The following is a 23,418-nucleotide window of genomic DNA, read 5'->3' on the forward strand; positions in this document are numbered from 1 at the left end:
AATTTATAGCCACCAATTATTTTTTCCGTACCAGAGATATTGAAATAAGCTGCTTTGAGAATAACTGTATTACATCCTCAGTAGACTTTAATTTCAAAATCTACAAAAACCAGAATTTTTATTGATTTAGTCTCGAAAAATATTCTTTTAAATAGCTATAATCATAATAATATTATAAATTCAAAAGTGCCTTTGTTTGCTTGTTTTGTTTTCACGCGTAAACTACCCAACCGATTGTATTGAAATTTTGCATGGATATTCTTGCAATGCCTGAAATGAATGTAGGCCCATTATTGTTTAGAAAATCCCTCCGGGCCATGTCCCACTGGTATCTGGTATTTAAAGAAGCGAAAAATCCCTTATTGGTCTCTATAGTAACTTAATGAGCATGTCAAATGTAATCAACTTTTCCGTGTTAGCATTGTTTATTATTTTCAATTTGTTTACTTTTAAAGTAAATGTATTTTATAATTGGTGACCATAATTTTTAAAGTCGTATCGGAATATTTTTCCTTGATCGGAAGAGAGGCAAAAAACAGATTTGATCAGCTTTTGAACAAAAACTACTAGGACTGGAGTAAATCACACGACCAAGACCATAAATATACCCTTTTTTCATATTTTCATGATCGTGCCTTCTCGAATCAAAAGTGCTCATACAGATGCAAAACCTGCGAAATTGCGTGCAAATACGCAGGTAACTGCTGTTCAAAACATATTATATATAATTTTAAACATCAATGTAATTACAATAAAGTTTTGTATCGATAACAAAAGAAATAATTCAATAAATATTCCAATTTATAGGTTCAAGCATAACGTCAGTTATTGTCTTTGCAACCCTTTTCAAGATTTTAGGAGGAAGAAGATTATGATTTATGGTCTGACACTTAGCTCCTGCTCTAGACCTTTGTGATAAATGTGTTGTAAAGCCCCAGAGTTCTTGTAATAATCTCACTTCACTTTTATTCCAAAGTGAAGTGTCTACTTAATTACGTTAAAACATCAACTATCACTGTTTAGTCATTTTCGAACGATATTATGGCATTGTATAAGTGTGTTTAACTGCTTTTAACATTACCATTAGTAAATGCAATTTATATAACATAATAACTCATTTAAAGTTCATAGTGTTACCAAATACGTACTTCATTATTCCGTAGCATAGCAGTAAGTCTACGGCTCTCTAACACAGATGTCAGGGCTACGATTCCCGAAGAAGTCTATACAAATTTTAATGTTCGTTTTCCTGAAAAGCTAAAAAATTTTATTAAAAACGCACTGGTGTAGAAACATCTTCTTTAAAACACATGTTTATTCAGGTGCCAGATATCATAATTAATTAGGATCCTCTTAGTCGTCTTTATACTATTGTAATGTCAGTAGATCCTTCCGTACATTTTACAATTACTAAACTCATTATAGTTTTTCTCATCTGAATGGAACCTTTATTTCTTTGCATTATGCACGTGAACGTAGATAGACCTATGTATATAACGTTAATACAAAGCAATAAAAGGGAGAGCCCAACATGAATACTAGAGGCATCAAATGCTTAATCTAAGAAAACATAAGACCAAATCTTTACTACGATATTTGAACTTTGATCACTGGCAGCGAGATATGATTCGTATTATAAAAAATATGTTATTCCACACGTTTCAAAGTTAAGTATAGTACGATAAACATAACAGAGTTTGACCCCTCGCTGTAAGATTCACAGATGCCGTGATGACTTATGTAAGGTAAGGATTACAAGGATTACAGATGACAGGTAAGGATTACAAGGAAAAACCGTACAATTAGATAAGTACCACTTTTTTGAACCCTGGTTATATTGCAAAAGTCACATCAATCGGTCGGAAGGGATTTTGAGCTATTTTGAGATCGGTACCTTTGGTATTGATAATTTATATAAATATGTCAGTAAAAACGATAGATCAATAGAAAATCGTTTAAAAAAAAACCCTGGAGAGGAATAAAAGATACCCCTAAATTTGATATTATTAATATAAGAAATAGCTTGTAGTGGTCTGAGAGAGCAAGTGATAGACTGATGCACTGAATCTTACAATCTGATCTTTTGATCCGTCCTACAGAAAAAATATATAAAATATGATTTCGTTCCAAGTAATGAAGCAATTAGTAAAATATAATTCTTAAAAAGATTCAATTAAATGTTCTTAAACAGAAAGTTTTGATGTTTTATATTTGTTGAGAACCCGTATTTAGTCCCATTGATCGGAAATATAGTGAAAACATCGTAGCGTTACATGAAAGGCGTAAAAAAAGGGTTAGTTAGACCTGTTTGAAAAGCACAAGATGCTTGAAACCAAATGTGGGGTCATTGCATCTCCGCCGCTGGCTATGGAAGTGGTAAATAACGATGACAAATAAACTCATCTCTGTAACATGTCACTGTAAACTGTGGGGCTTGTGTTTTGGCGGTGTGATAAATCAAGGGCTCCCAGTTACGAATGTAGCGAACGTGACGTCTGTACATCTTCCTTCCATCTTTCCCTCAGTCGCAGGTACGCTAAAATTGTAACGAGAATTCTTATATTTTCCTTTACAATAACTTGACAATATTATACATTTTCAGAAAACCATGGTATTCATATATACTGTCATGAAAACAAAATAAGCAATAAAATTAAACATAAAAACGAAGCACAAAGCATCACTATAAGACCTGTTTATAAAACCAATCGTTTTTGTAACATATCTAATAGAAACATCTGAGCTGAAACATGTAACTTACGTTTATGTAATACCTTCATCTCATTTTCCTATGTTGTAACTTGAATGTCATCAAAATTTTACGAAGATTGAAACATTGTTTTGCTGTTCCAATTTGATGATAAGACAATATTACTCTTTAATGATGAAGCAAAAATTAAGAGTTAACATATAGCATAAATTTTATTAATGTTAACAGATAATTTATGTAAATGTGCGTTCTCATAAGTTATTTTTAATTATTCCAAAAACAAATCCATTAGTGGACAGTAATAGTGGACATAAGTAATTTAAGAATGCTATTTTCGTAGACCCGCTAAAAATAAGTAGTAGGCTAAATAAACAAATTTAATCTCCTCACTAAATAAATTAGACGACAAATCTTAATCCTCATACTCGGTTACCAATATTTGCGTCACATATCCCCTACATAATATGGTTAATGGCTCTCCAAGGAAAAAAGGTTTGTGTTATAAATTTAGATAAACTGGTTTCTACCTTATCATAATATTTTAGTCGATAAGAATGATCTGTTATTATATATTTTCTATTAAAAGCCATTTTTAATATTCATAGTTTTAATCTAGCAAATAGCTTCCCAGCTTTTATTATTTGTTGGTTTTTAATATTTTGTTATTATCTGTTGCAATTATTAAAAAATTGTATTAATTTACTATAACGTAATAATAAATCTATAAATAATGTAATAAAATTAAATTAACACTCAACGAGTTAGCAAAGGTCCAGTATCTTAGTGTTACTATATCACTGGTAAGGAATGTATTCAGTTACTACCTACGATACAGGTGGTATTACTCTAGGTGTACATACTGCAGAGTACGAGCTTCAATATAGTTCCGCCTCACATACTTCAGTCGTGCTGTTAAGTCTGTACTCTGCAGATTCCTGTCTGCTTCAGTGCAATCTTCAACAGTGGCACCCCTATTCTAACATACGAATATATACTTAACAATTTAAATTATTTCACGTACTAATTGCTTGTGTTAAGAATTATGTACAAACTTTCTCCTTTATTTATGTGCCAATAAGTTCGACAAACAGTCGATAATACAATATTTATACTCATTATTGTAAAATATTTTAATTGGTTATATTTCAATAAATACATAGAAAAAAATTAATTAGTTTATAGTTAGACTACTGAAGAAACTCTATCAACAATCTTAAGCATTGTTCATTGAAAAATGATCCTCTTCGTGAACTACATAAAATAAAGGAATACTTTAACGAAGATCAGTATTTTAATCCAGAAGTTAATCACAGGTCACTCAAAATTGGAACACTAGGAAAATATTTGGACTTCTGTTTAATATTAATTTAATAAATTATGTAAGCACGCTCATACCGTAGGTGCTTTTGATTTTTTAATTTTTATGTATGGTTTTGTTCTTGTTATGACTTATTTTGTAATAATGTTATATATATAAAAAACGGACTATGGCTCTTAGTTGATGCTTCGCCTATGCTATGTTTCACATTTTTGCATAAATAATATATCTATTTACTTCTGTACATCTGTTTATATTAATATATATTTGATATCATATTTGTTTTATATATATATATATATATATATATATACACATTAAATTTTATAATTGGCAATTAGCCTTATTTAATTTCAATAAACATTGAATCACAAAAAGTACTTGCTCCGCCGGAAGTCGAACCCGGATCTCTCTCTTGCCGGGTGAATGTGCTTACCATTACACCACAGAGCGCTTACTTTTTCCGATTCAATTATTTTGTATTTGGCCGTATCTGTCACATATGTGTTTAAATAAGCAAACTAACATATGATCGGAAGACCAAATACCTGTCAAATGACTTTTATTTTACAACTAGCTGACCCGGTGAACTTCGTTTAACTTACCTCTTGGCCATGTCGCTACCTTTGTTAACATATATACATATGTACTTTATCAATTTGACAGAGTTTACAAAATTCCACATTGATGTGAGTTTCAAAAGTTTTTTGGACAATATTGGCGAGTACGGCACAATCCAACGATTATCTACATCAAAATTTTGTCCTGTTATCTTCACAATTACAGATCGCCCACCGTCCTCAACTGATTGCCGACGATACAAACGGGTAAACCATATTTCCCCGAGATGGTTTCAGCAATCAATGCTCTAAGGTATCGCTTAGAACACTTGCCGTCGACCGTAAAGGGGGAGTGTTGTTGTTGAAAACTCCGCAAGGTTCATGTATCATATGTTTACTTACTACTGCATGCAATTTTGGGTCAAGTGTTTCATCGGGAATCTCGGCTGAAATTATGGAATCAATGTCTTCTGGCATTAATTTATCAACTGACCAAACTAATATGTGCGCATGTGGCAGACCACGCTTTTGCCACTCAACAGAGTACATCCAACAACGTACTTGGCCATACACACGATGCTTTATAATGAAATTCATTAAAGATTTTAATTTTTGCTTAAACACTCTGACAGTGATGTCATGCCTATCAATTGGTGTTTGGCCGTGTAGCAATTCTTTCTTAATTTCCATCCATTGTGGGTTTACAGGTGAATGTAATAAATAGGTCTGGACGGCCATATTTTTCTAACATACGACATCGCATCTTGCGCGTATTCCGTGCATGTGGCGCGGGCTTCCAATGTAAGTGGCCGGCAAAATTGTGATTTTTTCCACATTTTCTGCATTTTCCACGGCATTAATAGCATCACGAATCTGTATGAATAAAAATTCATAGAGCTACTTTTTTGTTGGTTTCAGCACCTGGAATCAGAAATGATAAACAATGACATTTTTGCATACATTTAAATATAAGACATTTATTGTCAAATTATCATCATTATCATATCGGACAAAAGTCAATCAATACAGGTAATCAATTTAAAAGCTTTCTGGTAAACTATAGTTTTTGTCTTTTTTTGCGGTGCGTAAACATATAAAGATATACTTTACCATGTTGTAAACAAAATCCTCGACATAAAATATTGGGTGCTGTCAGGCCCAAACACGACAGTACTTTATTTGCCATCAATAAACAAATATATTCTATCATGATCAATGTCTAATTGTAAATTTCCGCATTAATTTGTAGTGTAGGATTCGAAGTTTGACATCGCACACGATGTAGCACATCTTCAGGACTTGTCATCCCTATATTTCATCCACAAATCTTCCGGATCCGAAGGGAAAACATGTGGATATTATAATCGCAAACAATGTTCGAATTTGATGTGGTGAAGATATGATGGAATCCTTGAGCGTATTATCCCAATGTAAATCATCCTCGAGTAACTGTAATAGTTGACACGCCTCACGGTAAGTAGCACACAGATGTCCATCAACTGTTCTCAATTGTTGAAACGATGTCGGACCACGAACATTTCACCAATAACAATCTAAGATAATAACATTCAGCGTTATTTGGATGTACTGTATTTGTCAGCAGCACTATTATCGATTTCTGGATCGTAGGAGAATGCTGCTCGTTCCAGGTTCACAGGAGCATTGCGTTTGCGGAATCGGTCAATTTGCTTTTCCCGGGCTCGCTGCTGTTGTGATCGATGTGCCCGAACTCGTTGCATTCTTTGTCTATCCACTTCATTTTGATTTACTGTAGAACGCAAATGTGCCATACCAATACGACTGTTATCATTATCAGTCTCTTGCTGGTCATCAGTGCGATTAGCGCGCCGATTCACTTCATTCGATCTACTTCGACGACGACCTGTGTTAGGTCGTTTTCTTATCGGCATTGTAAGCAGTATCTGATATTAATGTTTTCTTGCACTAATAATGTTACACCTATAATGGCGACAGCTGTTTTACCCAAAATTGCATGCAGTAGTAAGTAAACATATGATACTGAGACACTTCGTCATTTGTATTTGTTACAGCTGTTAAACTAAATTATCGATACATAAACATCAATCAAACGTTTGACAGGTAAGAACAGTTTGTATGGGAAAATCAAATTGTCGTTTTTAGTATTTTCCTTGCAATTTTGTCATATTTTCTCATCGTTTAAACCTTCCCTGGACTTTCCCGAACATTTCAAGACCAAAATGAGCCAAATCGGTTCAGCCCGTTCTCGAGTTTTAGTGAGACTAACGAACGGAAATTCATTTTTATTTATATAGATAAAATGTATAAATGGCAATAGCCTTATTTAATTTTAATAAACATTGAATCACAAAAAGTACTTGATCCGTGTAATATATATATATATATATATATATATATATATATATATATATATATATATATATTAATTACACGTTACATTTATGTTTGCAATGTTACTACTCTATTATTCTTCTATGAGGTTATTGGTTATTAAAGGCAATAAATTAGTGAAGTTCATTCTTTTAAATTACTCAATTCATTGTATTGTATAATGTATTGGCTTTTTACCGTTATAGAGTAATAACATTTTTTTAATAATGAAGAATCGAGTCACACTAAGATTTCTTTACAAAGTCTCACTTAAAGAAATAGGGTTTAGCCAGAATAAGCTCTGATCCGCTTAGAACATGGTCATTTTCGTAATTACTAACTTCGTTAAGTAATTACTAAGAGTAGTTCCTTGACATTGCAGTGCTTATTTGTAATTTGCCTGAAGGATTTAATAGAAATACATTAGTAATTTAATATATTTCCATTATAGAAGTCTTACAATAATATTTTTTTCAATTAAATAAATAACAATAAAATAATTTTTATGCAGAAAAAAAAACCTGATTTGGAAAAGGAATAAGCACGTGTGCTATAATTAATATGGCCTTGGTCTGCCAAATAATTGAACAGACTACAGGCTAGAGAAACAGCAGGAGGATCAAAGGTCTATCATGTATTCCGTGACAACTTAAGCTTTTTCGACATAGTCGTTTAAATAACAATTAATTGTTGATCTCCTTTCTATATTGATAATATATCAGTAATTTACGTTATACAAATATGTCCTAGTAATTCCCAATAAGTGGCAATAATTCATATGATGTTATTCTTTAGCTTTCTATAAACTATAACGGAACTGTGGACATACTGAAAGGGCGTTTTCATACATCACAAAATTGTGCAGTAAAATTTTAAAATTTAGGAGGAAACTTAAAAAAGGAAAAAGCTATTCTTCTACGCGTACATATACTACATTTTAACGCATTTTCCCACCAGCATGGACATAATTTCAAACTTAAGTTTATGGTAACTGTACTAAACGTATGAACATGTTCACCACCAAAGTGTACAAGAACATTGTGTGGTGTGTGTGCTAACACCGGTCACTACACTGCTCGGTAGTACAAGTGTCATCATTTGTAGTATAGTTTGAGTATGTCTACACATAAATTAAGTGAACACTTTATCAACTATGCAATAACTGTCAACTGGAATGCAATACGTGTAGTAAAATTGGAAAGTAAAGTGTTCTTTGAACACTAAGATTATGGATTGTAAGAGCACAATTGTTTTAGTTCGACTGTACATTAAGGTGTTATTCATTAGAACCTCATATTTACCACTGTGAACTTGTCGATATAAAAATGGATAACAAATTAATTATAAGTGTGTACTTTCAAAATCTGTTGTAAATTAAGAAATCAATAAAAATTTTCTGAATTCATGAAAATGCACCGCTTTGTGTATTATTTCAAACCAATTAGTGTTATTCAATTTAAATCAAATTCTTATTCAACTCGTGTTGCAGTAATAGCAATTACACTACTAATCTGTCAGCTCAAAGGTTTAGTAAATTCAGGATGTAATGCAAAAAAGAACAACTCTTAGAACAAAATGAAAACTTGAAAATGCAATTCCTTGATGTAATACTTAGGATAGACTTTTATAAGACTAATAAATTTAATATTCATGGAAATACTTATATTATAGCTCATGTTTATAACAGAATCACAGTTCAAAGTAAAGGGCAAGTTTTAATTATCCTTGATGTTTCTTCTTAGGGATGCAAATTAATTATATCTCTCAAAGTTTGAATGGCAAAGAGTCATACCCGCTATTTACAAAGAACTTTAAAGTTTAGTTGCTACATTCGGGAGGATGTCAAACACAAATTGTTACGAATTGTATACCTACAAAACAAGATGCATCATTATAGTAATAGTGTCATTGTTTTTTTTTTTGTATTTTTTATTTCTATTTCCATAATATTTTATTTATACATATATTCATATTTTATGAGTAAATATATTCACTTTAAGTAAGTAATATTTTAAAAGACAATATTGAGATACAATAGTAAGGAAATTGTGTATAATCATTGATCATGTATATACAGAAATCTTTGATCAAATGATATTATATTATTTCTACAACTCATGACTATCAGAAAATTATCACCAGGATGTACCGAGTGATCTAGCGCCCTGAAGATTGATCAAAATTATTGTTTCGAAGTAAATAATCTTAGTTATTTTTCGATTGTCCCAAGAAGAAAAGATTAAATAATAAATAATTGGTCCCATATATCAGATCGATGACGTATGTAGTTGAACCACTTTATTAAATGTTCGAAATATTCCGTATAGAGGCTTAATATAGAGGATTTTTAGACGTGTATGGAATTCATTACAATCCTCCACCTTAGCTGATTCCACACAAACTGAAGAAAGCAGAATTATTTCGTTAGCTTGAAATAAAAAGATTTGAAAATGAGGTAAAATTAATTTATAACTATAAAAAAATTTCATTATTGTCTATAAAAAAATGTGGTTTCATGTAAAATGCGAAGATGAAATCTTTCTCTAGATATCTTGCCATATGATACATTCACACTTTGTTATTTAAGTTACATTTCATAGCAGTGTATAAGTCATAAATGTCTGCGTGAGCTAAGAAACGTAAAACAATGCAAGTTATTCAGAAATCAATTATGTGAGACATTTTCACCGACCTTTAACATTCACTTTCCACTCTACATTTTTTTATTTTGCTTTTACTACATGAATAAAAGTGTCACATGTTAAAAACCTCGTATAATTGTACTCTGTTTGTATACTAATTTATTGATTCTGCCACTTTCTCGTTAGCACTATGGATACCTTAAGACGAACTTGCAAATATTCGCTAACGCTCAGCTAATTTTCATGGAGTGTTATGCATCCATCTCAGTGTTGTCTATAAAGATCGCTTATAAAGCTTTATGTCTATAGGTCGAATCTTCTGCCATGAGAACAGAGAGATTTACAAACACACACAAAAATAAAAGTTACACACACAGCCCATTTACGCTCAGTCAATCAACAGAATATTTAACATATCGCATTAAATAGATGACCCTAAAAGTCTTGAGACTCCGGTGCCGTAGGTACAGCCGGCGCAGTATAAACAATGTAACATTGAAATACAAATCCGCTATAATTTACCTACTTCATATCTGTAAACTATAAATTCGAGAAAATACTTAATATTTTGAATTTAAAGCGTATACAAAATTTAGCATTTACATAAAAAATCAATCCCCATCCCAATGACACTATGCCTTTGTCAAACTTTTGACGGGCAACGCACTCCAAAGCTTTCAAAGATGGCGTTCGCAAAGAATTTCCAAAAAATAAAGAATCATTCAATGAGAATCTTTTAAAACTGTTCGTTACTAACCTTGACCCACTGATCTAAATCCGTTCCATCTATTTAAATTCAACTGCAGCGAACTCGTACTGCTGTAATTCACTTACTCGTCATAAGAGAAACAGAATTATTTTCCTTCTTTCTTCGTTAAAAGGACACATAAAATATTTACTGTCTTAATCAAAGAACTGGGTAACTATGTTTTATAGGTTTTTGATATAGAAGTTCTTTTGTTTATTACCTATTTTATAGAAATTATCTATACATTTTAGGAATTTAAACTGTTTAAGAAAGAACATATACTACTTGGACCAAAATAAATATGTAAATGTCTAATTTTTCTGATCCACTTTCTACAGTTATAACGTGTTAAACCTCTATGTTTTACACGGCTTTAGTATTTATTTCCTCAATAAAATGTTCAAGAGTAATATAAAAATCTCATTATCAAACAGATGGAAATTCTAATGAATGAAGCTGTTAATGTTTCTGCTACTCTCCCCTGACTACTGCGTTAATGAACTCTCCATTATTACTTCAGTCTCTTCTTTTGCTTCAGTTAAATGGTTCTCACTTATTTGAGCTCAACATTATTTTATTTCGTATTTGCGGACGGTTTTAATGTTAGCTTTAAAGTTTTCTTGCAAATTAAACAGTGACATAAACACAGTTTGGTTGCTATGTTTAGTAAATATCTTACCATATTTGGTGAATTATAAAAAGAATAATTTAATCAGTATTTAAAAAGCTCATTATTTAGATTCCTACATTTTAAAAGCAAGTAAGAGCCGGATGTGCTGAAATTATCTTGAGTTTTACTCCAACAATTTTACGCTGTTATTTTGTATCGCTTGTGTCATTTGAAATATTTGACTAATTAGCAGAAAAAATAATGCATTTTATTGTTCCTTCTAAAGAGTATAGAAAGTATTGAAATTAAGTTTAAAATGTTTAAGCATATTTGTATGAATATCCAATAAAAATAACAAAATTAAGTAGTGTCTGGATGCAAATTAGGCATATCTTAAAAATGGCACATCTGTCATTATATCACGACCAAACATAAATGTACAAAAGTGTTTGAGATGTAACATAGTTTTATAGGCATAAACCATAATAGTCGCCTTTACTGCCTGCTCTTAAATGGCTTTTTATGAATTGTGTATTTTGTGCTCCGTAGGAAAATACTCAGTTATTGTGTATTCAAATCAAATATTTTACTACCTGAACATCTCAAACAGTTATAGAAATCTTTAAAATCGGGAGAGAAGACAATTATAAAAGGATTCCTTACTACAATCTTATTACCTATTACTTTACATAGGACGTCTTATTTTTTAAACAATTCGGAAAAATGAACTAATTCATGTACCATTATTGTGATATTGGAGTAAAGAAGGATAAGTAGTTATCTTTTAAGCATATTTATAAAATTAAAAAAAACTGTAGATGAGTTTTATAAATTATGTTGAGTAATTTCTAAAAACATATAAATTATCTCCGTATACAGTTTGCTGTGCATTTATGTTGCAGCTGTGCAATATGGAATGTCAGTAATTTTAAGATGATACACAGCCATCTTTGTTAAACAAAAAAATTTCACTCTATTACGTAATTGTAAACCTAAAATAATTCCAGTTTGCTCAGTATTGATAGGGAATGAAAAAAGAAAAAAAATTTCTTTGCATGCATACTATAGCATGAATTAATTTAAAAACTCTCAATTCATGAATGACTAATTACAAAAGTTTATTAAAAAAATACATTTGAGAAATTCTTGTAAATCTTCTTTTAAAGAATTATCAATTTTGACCTTGCGTTGTTTATATATTTGTATAGCAATATTGAATTCAAAATTGAAATTTTAATAATTCGAGGGAATTATATCAATCTCTCTCGGAAATTATTGAAACTAGAAAGCAATGACAAATTATTGAAAATAAACCTGGTAAATTGCTGTTGTCTAGAACATTTTACACAGGGGATTAATTAATGGAACGTTAACATTATTTAATAAACTATAACCAAAATTAAAGATTTGACATTTAAAACATTTTAAACATGTTTTAGCTTTAATTTTTTAATATCTCCTAGGTTATACTCATCTATATTTCATTTCCTTTCTTATAGTGAAGTATTAGTATAAAACACGTCTATTTCAAATGTTTATTATTAAATATTGTACATCGATGAAAGTAATGTCGTTTTAAAACAATAAAATGTTTGTTTATTAATGTTATTCATGTTTCATACTGTAACGACCCGGGTCCCAGTCGGTTTGCATAGGCGGGGTTGAAGTAGTAAAGTCAGCAGGCAGTGTTATGGTTACTACCAATACCAAGTGTAGGCTGAATGTATGGTTTTTATCAGGGCGCCACCCCGTCTGTGGTGGGTTACTTCTTTTAGGGACAATACGGGGACCTGTCCCTCCCGTAGTTGGTATAGCTCTCACTGGTAAGGCAGACTTAGTTTAAACAAGTAACCATTCATGCATGCAAACCTAGACAACAAATCACTAAATTATGGAACCTGAACAAAATTGAAAACCAATAGCTTTCTCAATTGGAATTAAATTAGGCCTAGACTTGGTTTTTTATAACAAATAAATAAAAATGTTCTAAGTATCTGGCAGTTCCTATACCACAAGTTCTGAGTAGTTGTTACCTATTCTCAGTACTTTAATACTATCGGCATGCGCCAACAATTTACTGTAGTTAAACTATATAGATAATTATAAGAAAAAGCTTAACTTCAGTGACGACCAAGTTCCAATTATCAATAAATTGAATTTATTAATCACATTAAAAATTAAGATGTAAATTTAAAACAAGATTTTTAAGAGCCGATTTTTATTTTTATATAAACTAAATAATGTGAATCTAAGATCCAAAATTTTCACCAGAAATAGTATAATTAGCTAGCTCTCGACAAGTAATATATTTAACAGGAATGTTCTGGAAGTGCCAAACTTCACTTAGTTTTGTTATACAAATAAACCCAAAACAATTGTGTAAATACTGCAGTTTCAGTCAAACCATCCAATTCTGGTAAAATATTTTTATAAATAAGAGGCATGAAAATTAAGACGTAGGTGGCCACCGTGCTAGACATACAATCAAACATAGAAAATACACAGATACATATAGGTACAAATTTTACACATAAATGTTAAGGCAAACTAAACTAAAAGACGAAAGCAAAATATCCTAGCTGGTGTGAAGACACTCCACTAGCGAGCGAGTCCCGCAACCTTCCACAAAGTCCACAGCTGCTTTCAAATAACGTGGTACACAAGTTCAATATTTAAGTATGGCCATACAAGAATTAAAAAAAGTTTGACTTATCGTGTCGCAGTCACTTCTCAGGCCCGTGACTCCACAACCATTCAAGTCGTGACGCAAGGAAGTGAGGTGCGCGTACTCCTCACAGTCAGCGAAGCTCACAGTAGACCCCGCGTCCAGTCTGTGCCGCTCAATGTCCAGGGCGCGTGCAGTTTGCCTGACGTACAGTCCGGAACGAAACCAGAACCCTCTTCAAAAATATAGAAACTTAGGGAAATCCTCCCACGGAGCTGAAGAGGGTCGATCACCTGTCTCAACTCTGCACTCCGCCTAAAACAGACCAGGAACTTCGAAGCTCAACGTTACGTTCGTGACTCATCACTCCCAGCGCTAGGTGGATGAACCTTGAACTTCAGCTTTCGTCATCCGGTAGCCTACTTCATTGTAATCGATAACAACAATCAAGTTATCTATGTGGTCAAGGTCAGGGTGGACACACTCCGTTTCCTTGGTGGTGGACGAATTTTGCGTTGGCGCGCCACTACGCAAATATAACTTTGTTTAGTTGATTAGGCTAAACTTTCGTCCAGTAGACCAAGAAACGAGCGTTTTCAATACTCCACAAAAGTTGTGTTATTATATAAAATGAATACTATAAATAGGATTTAAATTAAATTAAAACTGATTGTTAAATCTTAAATATAGAAACATACTACACAAACATTTAATGATATGTTTGGAGACTTTACAAAACTAATTATTATAATAAAAAAAAGTGTTGTAAAAATCTGTTTAGGAAAGAGAATATTCTCTACATTTACTTACGGTATTTTTGCAATTAAGTTTTTTTAATAGTTCTATCCGCGATCTGTTTGGCAATATGTGATATTAAATTTGCTATAATATTGTTGTGTACTACGTAGCACTGTTACCTACTTGGAACCATGAACTCGTACTTGGACGAGTATAAGTAATAAGGTAACACAAGAGCACAAGATAGCTATGAGTTTACCATATCTGATAGTCACCATAAAAAGGTTGTCCTGACACCACGTTAAATCACAAACAAGAAAGTTACATATTGATTTGGCAGTTATAACATGTAATGTTCTATAATCGAAGAAGTGTATTCTTGTGCCGAACCTAAAAAAATTCTATACGACTCTATCGCTGACCATAGAACGGGTAAACTATGATGACAAATAAAGTCATCTCTGTGACATGCTACTATACATTGTGACAATCGAGTCTTGGCGTTGTGATAAATCAAGAACTTCAGTTACGAATGTAACGAACGTGACGTATGTACATCTTCCTTTCATCCATCTCTCAATCAGTATGACTAAAATAATGTGGTAATGAACATATTCCTTTTGCTAAAGTTACGACCAAATGAATTGAGCAGAATTTGGGAGAATACAGATCCGTATTTTGATGATAGTGAGTATTTATAAATGATTTACTGAGTATTTCCAGACTTTAATACATTTCGGCCTATTGGAGCTTTTTTCCAAATACCATGACTTATTATTCTGGGCTAAGAGAGCTAACGACTATTAATATCTTCCAGGTTTCAGAGGATCTTGGCCTTTGCATACCTTCGGGACCTTCCATCCTATACAATTCTCCAGCTCCTTTCCCCCCTGGCTCATAGGATCTCTCTCAGCACAAGATCTTACCAGCTTAGGAACTTCCAGCCTCTTTTAGTAGAGGCAAACACGTGTTTGGCCAAGGATACCCCTGGACTCCAAAGCTGCATAGAACTACCCTTGGTTGTTATTTTAATATCTATAACGTTATATATTACATGTTCGGAACACATAACGAACTGTATATATGTTCCTTGAATCAGCATTGTAATTAAATTCGTACAACCGACAAGCAATCATAGAAAGCTGTTTTTGTTTTCGCCTGCATTTCCTTTGGCCCGATAGATTCGTTAGTAATATTTTGAAATTTGAATAAAAATGCCAGATCTTAAAATCTTATATAATTGTACTCCGATTGCTAACAATCTTATTTATTCTGTATTTTCATGGTTACCCATAAGACAAATATGATAACAAACATTTTACGTTCAGCCAAGTTTCATGGTGTGATGGGCACCATAATCGAACTCAGTTGCTCTTACAGATATAATAGTTCACGTAAAGTTGTGTTTCAATATATCAGTTTTCGAGATGTCGTGCGGACTGACAGACAGAAAGTGAAAACTTGTTATGTTATCTATAAAATTACGCAACTCTCTCATCAGCCAAAAAACCTTGTTTGGAATAAGGGATTTTATTTATTTAGTTATATAATATTATTCTTCTTCAGTAATTTACTCCAGTGAATCCAGCACATCCTGACATCATGGTTTCAGACGTTTTCTTAAAGTTGTCTTCCGATATGGAATGTATATGTAAAAGGAACACAGTTTTAACTAACCGGAAATTGTCCGAGACTTTCTCTCAATAAACTCCTTAATGGATTCCAATATTTATTCTTCATAGAAATGTTCATTTAGAGTGTACAATTTACAAGTAACTCCAGTAGTCAACAGTTAATTGTGAAAATTGTAACGTTGTAAATTTACCAGGAGAAATGCGTAGTCGCCATATTAGACAATCACACATTATCACTATCCGTGACGTCGACGTATTTTATTCTTCAAAATTGTTGTTAAGTTATTCTATAAACTTTGTTTGTAATTTTTTATTTTATTCCGTTGTATTTATATGATATTATTATGAAACATTAATTTATTATCACCTTCAAGTAATGTATGAAGTATTTTGGTATGAATGGTAGAGACTGATAGATCCGTTCCGGAGTTTTAGCTCTATATGCTTCAAAGCACAAACTTAGCGATATTTCCGTATAACATTCCCGAGTCCTGCTGTTAAACTCGGTATTCTGGAGATTCCTTTCTGCTTCGTGGAATCCTACGCTGGAACTCTAATCTTGCCTAACTGCCGTTACAATTGACTATTGTGTTAGAAGATAGTTTGTATACAATGTACTAACGGCAAAAGTTCAGAGTCTCATCATTAAATCATGAATAATTTTCATCAATTTTACTCATAATTAAATGAATGAATAAAAATTATCTACATTACCTACATAAATTGCCACGAGATAATTTTCAGCGTAGAAGATGATAAATATTTACTACCTTAATAGCTCCAGTTGTAGCATAACGTTTTTTTGACTTTTTTCAAAAGTAAATTTGTGCAACAACTACGGTACATACAGACTCTACAGGTAAACTACAGGTTAGGCACACTTGTAGATTTTGGAAACAATAGTATGTAGTATTAGTAATGTAGTATTAATTATGAACACTGTAATGTTTATTAATAGCCTCTGCTTAAAAATATATAAAAGGGTTCATTTAAAACGTATAATGTAAAGTTAATATACCTTAAGAAACTATAGGAGTGTATTATTCGGGAAATGTATGCAATTTTTGTTATTTACCAACCAATTCTTTTCTCATGTTCAAGAAAATTATTTGAAAAAAGTTGTTAGATTAATTCTTAAAATGGTTTTCTTGAAATTGTGTCTTAAGAATATTTTTTAGTTTGTAATATAATATTTTAATATTTAAATGCTATTCTTTCATAACAATTATATTAATGCCTTTTAACATAGTAGCTTATAAATACTAAAACTGAATTAAATTGAATATTGTAGATGCTGCCAATTGTTTATCAATTGTACAGGCCGGGTTTGTAAGGTGTGCAGAAATATTTACCCAAATAACTGAAAATATTATAATATTCACAAGGGACTTATATTAATGCTTAAGTTACTATTTATAACTTAGTGCCACAGTTGTTAGATATACATAAATAATAGTATTTTTATGGACACCTGGATAGCGTAGAAAATGTTATATTAAACAAACACAGTAAATTTAATTGAATCTCGTTAATTGAATAGAAGAAGTAATGCACAAAATAATAATTTTAAAATAATACTCCAATATTTATATTACAAAAGTAAAAGATATCTAATTCAATTCTACTAGCTTGCACATAATTGACGTATTAAGGCTATTTGCATTTTGAAAAATTATTTATTTTGTTTAAGCGACACAACCGTTTGTATCGAAAAGCTTGCCAAAATAATTGTGTCTGTAGTTTCTGACAAACGATTAGGCAGTTAATTATACAATAACATTGCACAGAAGATTAAAGGAGTAACATACGTCCTGTGGCAACATCGATGTTACTGTTCAAATAACAACTATTTAGAACCATCTCTATTTTAGAGCACACTTGAAGCCTATGTCAAACATTATCGTAGAAAGTTTATCTTTAGTCACATTCATTAATTTCTGCTTTTTATATACTTTCTATACCACTACTTGACAGAAATAAAATATGTTTTTTAAGAAAATATAAGTTTAATATTATTTTAAAATATTAAAAGTACAATGCATATTTTTTAATGTTAATTCAAATATTTTATATGAAATAATTTCAATGTAATTTAGTAGAATTTCTTTATTATTTAAATTGAGTTTATCTTAAAATTGTATTTTATTATATACTTTTTGAAAACAAAATGTTTTTGTTTGGTGTTTTTTTGGTGTGTGTTCGATTTTGAAAAAATCTTGAACATAATGCTCATTCTCTTATATATTGATATTGCTTAATAAAATCGTCTGTCAACTTTTACAAAACGAGTTTTCAATAGCTCTGAAGGAAAGAAACGAGCTTAGAGATCCTGCTCGGCAAAATTGTCAATTTTAATCATTACAAATAATTTATTAATACAAATATTATCCCCATGAGTCCTGGACTTTATAACTTTTACTGTTATGTCGAGGTCATCTAGTGACTTTACGGAGCGTACTCCAGCTAATGCTTTGAGTTTAGAGCCTCTTTACTTTTCCACTATGCGGTCTATAGATATCGCCAAAAATTTAGTGATTATACAAGGTCCGCTATAGTTTTGTCAAAAAATAGTTGGTGGACTATTCGTTTCTTACAAAATTATATAATTAATAAAGCAGTCTAAAAAACAAATTTCTACACAAAACTCCGTAAGTAATGTGAACCTCAAATGTATTAATATAAAAATAGCAGTTTCTATTTCTATTTCCCGTTAGCTACATATTTCACTTCAAATTCTATACAAATGCAAAAAGAAATTTAACGCAGCAATACAAATGTGCCTACTCATCTCCTTGTGGAAAGTTAAAAATGATCCGATGAAACAAGAATCCGATGAAATTCGATTTTGTGGTAATAAACTACTACAAGGTTATGACACAATTACAGTTCAAAGGTAGTTTAAGTTTTAATTGCCCTTGATGTTTCGTCTTAGCGGTTCAAATTAATTATAACTGCCAAAGCAATGTCAAAGAACTCATACTTAGTATTTAGATAGAATTTCACGTTAAAATTGCTTCATTCTAAATATATACATAAAGATTTAAAGTCATAAATACTGTGAATACATACAAAAGAGGATAGTCTGACTAATATGTGAGGTTTTAATGAATGTAGCCTCTTTGTCAGCCACAAGTTTACGTAGTCTTTCTCATTTACATATTATAGGTATTATAAGACTAATGCAGCCTTAGGTTTCAGACAATCTGTGTGGGGTGGTACACATACAGCCTAAAACTAAATGTGATCACAAGGGTTTTTTTTTTCAAAATCCGGGGATAAGTGGAATTCGGTGACAGGTTGTGACTAATTAGGTTAGTTATTAAGATAAAAGTGGACCGTAGTTTTTTTATACTAATCCATTCAGAAATGTGATCATCAAACATTCAAATAAAACGTAACAATTCAATAACGTCGCGATATCTTTGACATTCATAGATGTAGTTGTAAGTTACTGTTTTCACAGATTCCTCCTTTTCGTCATTCATATACCCAAAAACGATATACAATATACAAAACACAAAAAAGACAAAATAACGACATCACATTGACTTTGAGAGTTCTGTAGCGTAGAACAGCGCCAGTCTAGACCATCAGTTGAAGAAAACTGACCACTCCGTATGACAGCCAGCTTTGACGAATATAAATTCCCACGTCATTAAAGTATCGGGTTGAAACTAACTTAGTTAATGATTAATGTCTATCGTGAAAACATATTGTAGAAATAAATTTCGCAAATAAATCATGAACACATGTATAATACGTGACAAGTGCCGTGCTTTCTCAGCGGCAGACTTATAATATAAGACAATAAAATAAGGCGGCAGGCGAGTCTGACTCCTCAGGACGCGTCGCGTCGGAAATACCTTGTCTCTCTAGTCAGTTGTTAGATTAAAACTTCTAGACCTCTATACGCTATCAATCATAACAGTTTTTTTTTAGATTTTTTAGCATTGCCACAGTTCCCAAGGCGATTATTACACAACGAACAGTCTTGGCTAACATATTATTTATTATTCAACGTCTAGGAACCAAAAATATAAAAAGTATTGTTTGAAATGTTTGTCTTAGTATTTCTGTAGCAATAATATTAGCTTGAATAAATGTTATTTCAATTTAGTAGATTTTTTAATAGAATTGGAGTTAGAAGATAATTTCATTAAATTCATTAAAAAAGATTGCATCCGGTTAAAAAAATTAATGCCGAATACATAGTATACTGAAAATACAAGAAAAACCAATAAAAACCACTACAAAAGACTCATTAAGCATGCGTTTTATCCCAGTCATAGGTCAAACCCCTTTGCGAGTTTGTATTAATTTTTAAAAGCTTTAATTTACCCATTTGAGTCGACTGTTATAGGTGTCAAACGGCAGGTAAGTAATCTTTTTCAGTCGTCTAATCAGCTGTACTGAGTAATCATCGATAAGAATTACAAATAATATTAAACTCATTATCTCGTCTTAAAAGCTTCACAGTAAATTTTTATAATAAATTATTCATTAAGGCTGTAATATTCCGTGTAAAACAAGTTTATGACTCTTAGCTATTAAACTTTTAGTTACCACTTGACCCACTGAATCTCTTTAAAGATCCGCATTCGGTTGCAATGAACCAATAATTGTAGCATTACATTTATATGCTATAAGGAATAGCTCTATTGCCTAACGATGACTACATTATTGAATTTTCATCGTTTTTTCCCTAAGAGTACTTCAATAGTTGTTTCATTTCTTAGTAAAATAATTACATAGTTTATTAAAATTGGAGTGTTTTTAGAGGATTGCTTGCTGCAGCACGTTTTTGTTCATTTCATTTGTGTCTCACTCTTTATTAACAATTGCCTGATTAAATACATCCAATCTAAACAATGTGCTGTTCCATTAAAGAAAGTGGAAAATAGCGTTACGAAGTAGTTAAGCGTCTACTTATAATTAATGGGAAATATAAAAAAACTTCGCCATAGCAATAAGCTGAAAATTTGTATGAGCAGTTACACAAAATGTGGACTGGCGTGCTCCTTGCCAGTGGCAAATATCAATTTTATAACTTGATATTAAAGTACCAGTTCTCTTTTTCATAAGCTTAACCATTCATGTATGCTATCCGAATTACTACGGTCAGGTTTAATAATAACATAGAAACATTTCTTACAGCGATTGGTAGTAAACTAATTATCTTATTTAAAAATTAACGAATATTAAAATAAACTAGTTGCAAATTTAGCAGTGCAAAACATTTGTACCACGTATACTTGTAATTTCAATAAAAGTCATAAAAAAATTGTTTATTCATATAAATTCAAAACTAAGACCTATTCGTAAACAAAATGAAAAAGGAAATATGTTGCATGGTTTAGTGTACGAGTACAGATTGAGGAGCCAAACACGTTTTTTAAAATGTATAAACCTTATAAATATTACAGCTAGTTGTGCAAAGAAATACAGGTGTACGAAATATTTTAGTGTAACAAAATATAGGAATTATGAATGAAAACAATAACTTTTGACCTAGTGTTTACTTTTGTACTTAGGTCGATGACATTAAATACTTTTTCAAATTATGAATTGAATATTATAACAAGAAATAAAAAGTTATAGCTGAAATAAATAAAACCAATCTTAGAAGTAAGCGACACTGTTGGAGGATGAAAAGATTAAGAAAAAATAAATGGTGTTGGATATTAAGGTTATTTCTTTTGTTGTTTGTTTTCTCAGTTGATTGTTTGAGAAACGTTCTGGCCTTTCTGCAGTAACAGTAACAAAGCCTCCATATAGCTTTGTTTCACCAGTGTTGTTAGATACCACAGCTTGATACATCACTTCATTCTCACTACTTTTAACACTGTAAAACCGTCATATCTCAGACGCTGATTTTTATGGATCATATTATGACCGTTTTAAAATCTGAATAAATTAAAGGAGACAGTTTCAATAAATTGGTAATTTGTTATATTGAATTTAAATATTTGTTAATTGTTAAACATCAAAATACTCACAGTTTGGCTTGTAAAATACATAAGGTAATTTTCTACCCAAATGGTTGAAACATGAAACGATTGTACATTTTCAAATCTCTCTCTCTCTCTTTTCCTCTCTCTCTCCCCTTCGCCACTACCTTTATTTCCTTCCACTTTACCTTATCACGTCCCCGTTAATATCTCTTTTTCATAATCGTGCCTTAGGATTAACGGGGAGACTCAAAATAAGGGGGAATAGATACAATATAAATAATAAATAGATAGTAGTTTATAAACCGTACGTTGGAGTTAAATATGTTTTTTGTAGGAGAGGTGCAGAAAATCAATAAAAAGGATAATAGAATGAGTTGGAGGTGTTAGAAACCTATATGTTTAAATATGGTACATTTTAAAAGATAGTATTAAAATTGTAAAGACTGAAAGTTAAGGAAAGACCTAAATGTTCAAAAAGAAATGAACAAATTTTGTTCTTATCCAGTTTTAACATTGAAGAGTTTACACCGTTTGTCTGCGCAGTGTCACTAATAAAATAAATACATATTTGATTGTTTGATTAATAATAAAAGTTATTTCATCAAGATAATGTCCTTCGTAATATAATGATTATTTTGTTATGAACAAACAATTTTCATACAATTCGTTAAAACACAGTAGGTATGAAATTACGTTATAGTTCAGAAAAATTATTTTATAAGAAGGTGTAATATGTTTTACGCATAAATATATATATTTTATGCAAAATATTCCTTATTAATTTAAATAGAATGAAATTTTACTCATATCTCTACACTTTTTTTATTTGTGAGGATACTTTTAAGCAGACGTCAAAAGCGTCAGTAATATAGAATGAAGTAACGATAAGTTGAAAAACGTGAGCTGAAACCCCTTAATAAGACAGAAATAGATACAGTAATAATGGAGAGATCGTTAACGTAGTAGTCAGGGGGAGTAGTAGTAAATTCATTCATTCGTAAGGAACAACAATAATAAGGCTTCTTTTATTTAGAGCGAAATTGGAGAAGTACAACAATTGCATGGATAAATTTATACATGTAAACGTAATATTATCTTGCTTGAAGGAAAATATCTAAGAGCATTTAAAATATTAAAAGAAAGAATACTCTGTACAAATAAAAAAAAACATAAAATTTAATTCATTCACAAGAAATAAGTTTGTAGTGCTGTCTCTTTTAGATGTAAAATCAGGTCATTGCAGTTGAATGCGCACCTTTGACAAGATTCAATAGATTTAGATCAGTAGATCAAGATTACTAACTAGAGATGTCATAAGGAGCTCAGCTGCAGCGATAATATATTTTCCTGTAATCCGTTCAGCGCTATGTACGCGAGCTTCCAAGGCGTTGGAGTGCATTATTTATTGAGGGTTTAGTAAAGGCGTAGCTGAATTTGGTGCAATCATACCTCTTTATGAAGTTATAAACAAC

The sequence above is a fragment of the Homalodisca vitripennis genome, unplaced genomic scaffold (genome assembly GCF_021130785.1).
Source record: "Homalodisca vitripennis isolate AUS2020 unplaced genomic scaffold, UT_GWSS_2.1 ScUCBcl_681;HRSCAF=3229, whole genome shotgun sequence".
In the NCBI taxonomy this organism is placed as follows: domain Eukaryota; kingdom Metazoa; phylum Arthropoda; class Insecta; order Hemiptera; family Cicadellidae; genus Homalodisca; species Homalodisca vitripennis.